The following is a 6,693-nucleotide window of genomic DNA, read 5'->3' on the forward strand; positions in this document are numbered from 1 at the left end:
GGATCGAATAAATATGGACTGATACTACACCACGTTTAATATTTGAGTATATACGTTCTAGCCACATACCTCGTAATTTAAACTTCAGGTATCTGATCCCTTTGAAAGAGGTTATAATAAAACTTCAGCAACCGAAATGACGTAGTTTCTAACTACGTTGTAGTAACTATAACAGACCGATTAGGACCGTACTAATTGGACTGCAGTAAATTGGTAAATTTGGATTCTCTTGTTTTTTGTTTAAGATTGATTTTGTGTTGACACACCACATATAAAAAATATATATGCAAATAAATTAGTAAGATGACTACATACACAAGTAGAGATTTGTATATTTGGAAATATAGAAATGACCTTAAGTCAAAGTGAAGAGCTAATCATATTATTTTTTTTTTCTTTGACGATCAATTTATTTTGATTTTGAAGGAAAATGTTTTTTTTAATATTCTTTATAGATTCATGCATATGGATGTATAGCCAGGGGTGTCTGTACAGGGGGTAGGGGGGGCGTATAGAGCAAATCTTCCTGCCTATGAAATTATAACCCAATAATAATGACAGCCTAAACATAATTAATTCAACCAATTCACGTTCAGAACACTGATTTGGAGAAAAGAAGGAGAAACATTTATAGTTGACAAGGAAAATAAGGTTATATTTTTGTGTGAAGTAGTCTGTAGTATTTCAAACAGCCACTAGAAATCCCTTTGCCATCTTGGGTATCCTGTATAAGTTTACCCACACGTCATACTTTATCTTTCTATCTCAAAATTGGATACAGCGACAACGGAAAGTTGAATTTCAATTATCATTATATAATTAGATGCGATCCACGGATCGACTCCGACTCCCTCCCTCGAATACTTACGAATTCTTCCACATAATGAGACATGGGTGCAGACTGATAAAGTGTATCACCCCTCATCTCTATGGTTACGACTTTTATAGAAGGTTCATTTTGTTAGATAACTAGAATGGGGACTGGGTAGAATGCAAAACGCATGAAGTAGGAAGCATCTTTATTAAACCTAAATCAAGACACCAATTTCAGGGTTGTACTTGAATGTATTATAAACTTGCGGTCTATTACGTATTTTTAACGTTTGGTACAACCTTGACCTCTCAAAATTTAATGGCATCTTACTCTAACCAGATATGATCTTTGTACTAAGCAAGGTTAATAGAATTACAAGGTTAGAGCTTCATGTAATCGAGCTTGCTACAGTTTTCAATTTAATGTATCGTACCGACTAGTCTGGACAAGACAGGCAGATTTTGACAACACACGCAACGAATCATATTCTATGACGCCTACATTTCTAGAATTTTCAATTTGAGGTATCGTACTGACTGTTGGACATGCATGCAGCCATTCATATTCTATGACGTCACTATTAAAAAGCGTTGTGGAAGTCAAACATCAGTCGTACACGTGTTATGGCATAACCTTTTATTTCTATTAACCTTGGGTTAGACCATCATGTAATCCGGCTTGGAAGAATTTTCAATTTGATGTACCGTACCAACTGCTGGCCAAGACAGACACATTTTGACGTCATACAGAATAACAATAGTATATTCACACCGTATAATACTAGAAATTATATAATTAATAGTATATACTTTTTTACGTCACTATTAAAAAGCGTGGTGGAAGTCAAACATCCGTCTGAAAAAGCCTTTATGGTATAACCTTGTATTTCTATTAACCTTCGTATGAAGTTCGATCAAAATTGTTTAGTAACTTTTGCTGTAATCCTGGTGACTAACAGACAAACGCACAAACAGTGGCAAAAAAAAACTTAACCCCGTTCAACTTTTTTTGCCGAATGTAACAGTCACTATAATGAGTTGTAATATATTATAAAAACAACTGTCTGGAAATGATACTTATTGTAATATTGTTTTTATTTTTTTAAATTAAATTAATGAGAAACCTTGAACTGTAATACGTTTGATCGTTAAGGAAACACAACTCTTCCTAGCATGGAATACTGAGTCTGAATGTAGTTTAGATATTCATAGCTATCTTTTTTTTTTTTGGGGGGGGGAGGGGGTGCTAAACATTATCCAGGTCAGAATATGAATGAAATTCGATTCGTAGTAGAAATAGAACGGTTCTTGGATCTGGATTTCTGAAATTTTTATTCTTTTGTGAATAGGTGTGGATTTTTGAAATATTTCTTCCAAAAAAATTAATTTTTGCAGTTTAATTTTTGGAAATTTTATTTTCAAAAGTTTTATTTTTTGCGAATACTTATTATTTTTGAATCTTTGTCCCAAAAAATTGGGAAATCTTTTTTCTAAAAAGTTTATTTTTATAGATACCTGTAGATTTTTGAATTTGTCTCCCAAAATATTTAATATTTGAAATTTTATTACAAAAAAAAAAAAACATTTTTCAATTTTTGTATCGAAAAACCAAGCCCCACCCAAAAAATACATATATATATTCTTGTGGGCGCCCCTGACACTGTATTTGGTTTTCAGCTGTCAAGGTGCAATCTTCTTTTTCTCCTCTAATTAGTGTTCTTAAGACACATTGGTTGGATAAGAGTTTTTGAACAGTTATCAACTATTATTGAGTACCAAATTCCATATTTTGGAGAATGAAACAACTACGAAATGATTTTGGGCCTTTTTTTTTTTTTCGAAGGAGAAGTTGGGAGACACATTAAAGGTAATGGCTTGTTCAATTATATTAAAACAATAATTCTAATAATTATGTTCTAATAGTCATAAAATTAGGTTATTTATTGTTTTGGCATAGATAGTGATGGGACGATTAATCGGAATGGGAAATCGGGTGTTTTTTCTGGAATCGGGATCGGCATCCGGAAAATAATGTTTAATTTGAGATTCCGATTCTGATTTATTGTTGCTATTTAATTATTCCCCCTCCCCCCAATTATTTTTTTGAGAAGAGCGGGAGATTTTTATAACTTTTTCGAAAATGTAATTTTTTGTTAATAGCTGTGGATTTCGAAAATTTATCCCTACAAAATTTAATTTTGTAGAGAATAGCTCTTGTATTTATGAAATTTTTTTTGTTCCACAAAATTGAATTTTTTGAGAATAACCAAGAGTTTTTTTGTGAATAGATGTGGATTTAAAAAAAAATATAAATATCAAATGGTGTATTTGAATTTTTTTAGCAAATAGCAAAATTGTATCTATTATTTAAAATTTTAAAGAATCGGAATCAAAGTTTTTTATTTTAGAATCTTTCCATCACTAATAAAAAGTATCCGCCTAATTTTAGTTTCGATTTAGGAGCAGAAAGTTCGGTTACATAAAAATTTAACTCAAATATTTACGTCTAATGGTTCGAACCGACCCGGATCCGAGGACATGTCCTATCTTTAATTCGTAGTAAGCAATTTTTTATTTTGTTTCTTGGAAATACAAATTGAAATTAGATCTTGTGTATGCATGTTTGTAGATATGAAGGTGATGATGATTCGTACAGAGTCCGATGATTTTATGTAATAACTCGTTGAAGTAACATTTAATATTATCATGATTATATAATCAGATAACTTGGGAAATATCTTAGGAAATTGCTATTAAATAATCTGTAGAATTTTGTAACAGAATTAAAGCTAATGCATCCATGTACTTTGACGTTATATAGAGAGGTATGAGTCAATCGTTCATTTGGGATTTTAATCATTAGATATAGGAGTTAAAATTATCTACTTCAAGGATATTCATACTTTACTTCGAGTTTGCTATGAAGAAGTTACATAAATTAGGTTGCTTATTAATGAGATATATACAAGGTTGTGCCTTTATCGGTCTAGTGGTTCCAGTTCTACTAGTTCAAAGTCGCTGTTCTTTGCTTTTGTTTAATATATCAAGAAAATACAATAATTATTATAAGAAAATTTCTTTTCTGACTTTTTATTGTTTAATTTCAGCGTTTTCCAATTTTGTTTTTTTTGGGTTTTTTTTTTCCTCACTGGAATGATACATTTGTATCTGAGTTCCAATTAGATAAATGCTTCTAGTAGAAAAGTGGTTTTAGGCACTAGACGGTGCAAATAAAAGATGGAAGGGATGGAGTAGATGTTTTCCCATGTTTTTTTTTTACTTCACTAGAATGATACAGTTGTATCTGCCAAATAGCTTAGGGCTTCTAATGGGACTGGAAGAGGGATTTCAGGCAGCAGACGTTGTAAATAAAAGAGGGAAAGGATGGAATCGATTATGGATCCAGTTCCGTTACTAAGCATGTCGGGGCCCTATAATATTTCTTAAGCCAGGGTTTCCCAAACTTTACTACGGCAAGGCCTCTCTATACCAATACATTTTTAGCTGAGGCCCCCTTTATACGAAACATGGGTACTATGTATGCGTAGACTAAAAGCAATCCTCAATTCTCCATCTTCCTGCTCTATCCCCCCGCCTAGGCTCCCCTCACGGACTCACTTTGAAAACCATTGTCTTAAGAAACTTTATTTTTCGGAGCCCCTGCTGGAACTTGGGACACAATGCACTCTGCGTACAAGGTAACTGCGGCCCTGTTTGGATCTAATATCATTTCCTGAGCCCGAATTTTCTAGTGATGGCTCGTGTTTTAAGTACCTGTTACCAAACTGAGGCTGTATAAAAAAAGAACAGAGACTGAAACCCTTGAAATGAAAGAACCGAGACTGGAACAGATAGAACCGCTGAAGCCGAACTGGGCACAACCTTGGTAATGAGTAGTGTTGTGTCAGTCCGCATTTATTTGGTCCAGTCCATTCCTAGTACTGGTCCTATAAATTGGTCTTTCAGACTGTTAGTACTAGAACTGATCTAAAAAAAAAAATGGAGAAATAAAGGTGAGTAACGTTTTCAAGGACCGACCATTATAAGTTTTTTGGATTGATATGGCTGACTGAAGATAATCCTCTTTCTCTTCTTATAAACTATTTCTCCAGTAAATGAGAAGAGCCTCTCGCTGGGAACTGAAGTTGTAGTTATTGATAAATATCAGGCTTCTAAGCGTTCCGTTCAAAAAAAAAAAACTTTGTTCACCCATAATTTACGTTCTGTTACACGTTCTAATCATAAGGCAGTACTATATACACTGTACGGCTGCAAATTGCGACTTCTACTTTGATAGTGTCAGGGAGTACATATTTAAGAACTAAGTTTCAAGATTATTTAATACAATAGTCCAGTGAATTTTAGTGTTCAAATGAGCTAAAAAAAAATCTGTTAATTCATTGTCGAGATGAGGCCAAAAACAAAGTAAAGGGGATTTGATTCGCATCCAGCACAGCAAGAAGACAAGACAAACTAGACGAGAAACTCCAGGAACAACAACTAACTCTTCTATGAGGTTGATGAGGTTCCGCCGGTTAACCAGACTAAGTTCCCAGCCTCGGCAATTATGCTCGGAATCAGGGCATCACACAGAAAGAGGACCCCCCCGTATTGGTTCCCGAAAGGTCTGAAAATTGGGGCCTTCAAGTACCAGAACGTCGTTCAGGAGGTATTCTTGCCCTGGGTGAAGTCCAACTACCTAGAGGGAAACTGTGTGTTTTCAGCAGGACTTCACTGTAGCCCTCGCAACACAAACGGGCAGAATTTATTATTTTTAGTGGCCAGTTTGATTATATTCACGGCCAAATGCTGAGCCTCGGCTCACTGATTCAGAAATATTGAACTGTTCAAGTTTATATCTACAAATTAAGGTAGAGTTCTTGAAAATTCCATGATCGATAAGAACCTTCAAAAAGTGCACACTTGGCCCTCCTATGGCACTACCACAAAATAGGTCCCCAAGTGTTCGTCTTTGCTTTATCAGCCCTTTAATTCATATTTAAGAGCTTAAAAATATATATAAACTTTGATTTCTGGAATTTGTTGTAAGTTCTATTGGAAACGAACACTAAAATCTCATTTTTAGCGTTCAATGCTAGAAAAATATTCTGTTTCGTTCCTTGAACGCACGTTCCATGGAACGCCGTTCTATTTTGCATTCGTTCACAATCCTGATAAATATGTAATGGCTAATTTACATAGGTTAGAAATTGCGTATTTTCTTTCTGTGTTCCACCACTTTAGCGGGTCATTTGACTTATTGATACAGGGACATTCTAAATATTGATTCTTAAATTAAACATAACGTTTATAACATAAACATACTCTGTGGCCCTTGGTATGGACAGTTAAAACTGTCAGCTATAAACTGGAAGAGGTCCTTAGAACTAGCTATAACTTGTATAATTGTTATAATCTGTAGCTAATGGCCCCAGTCCTATCCTTTGTTATGGAAAATTATTTTGGCGCTATCAGTATCCTTTATTTGGAATATTTATTTATAAATTTGTATTTCGTAGGGAATAATTATTAGATATTCATTGATATTGAAAATAAATAACTAGATACTCATATACTCTAAATGCTTTGAGTTTCCGAGGTTTGAATTCAAACTATGTCGGGGTTTTGAAAAGATTTTTTGGACGAGTTCGAGTAATACTCGAGTCCAACTCTAATTAGATGTCATGTTAGGGGAACTAACTGAATTAATAACATCATTGCCTACATGCCTCGATTAAATGATGAGTATTACATAACAATTGTTGTACAGGCTTATAGGGTTAGACCATACCTACATAAAGGCAAATAAATAGTTCATTACTCTCAGGGAATTTGTGCGTCGTCATAGTTATTAAATACGTCATAAAATCAATGGATTCT

This window comes from Lepeophtheirus salmonis, chromosome 10 (assembly GCF_016086655.4).
Source record: "Lepeophtheirus salmonis chromosome 10, UVic_Lsal_1.4, whole genome shotgun sequence".
Classification (NCBI taxonomy): domain Eukaryota; kingdom Metazoa; phylum Arthropoda; class Copepoda; order Siphonostomatoida; family Caligidae; genus Lepeophtheirus; species Lepeophtheirus salmonis.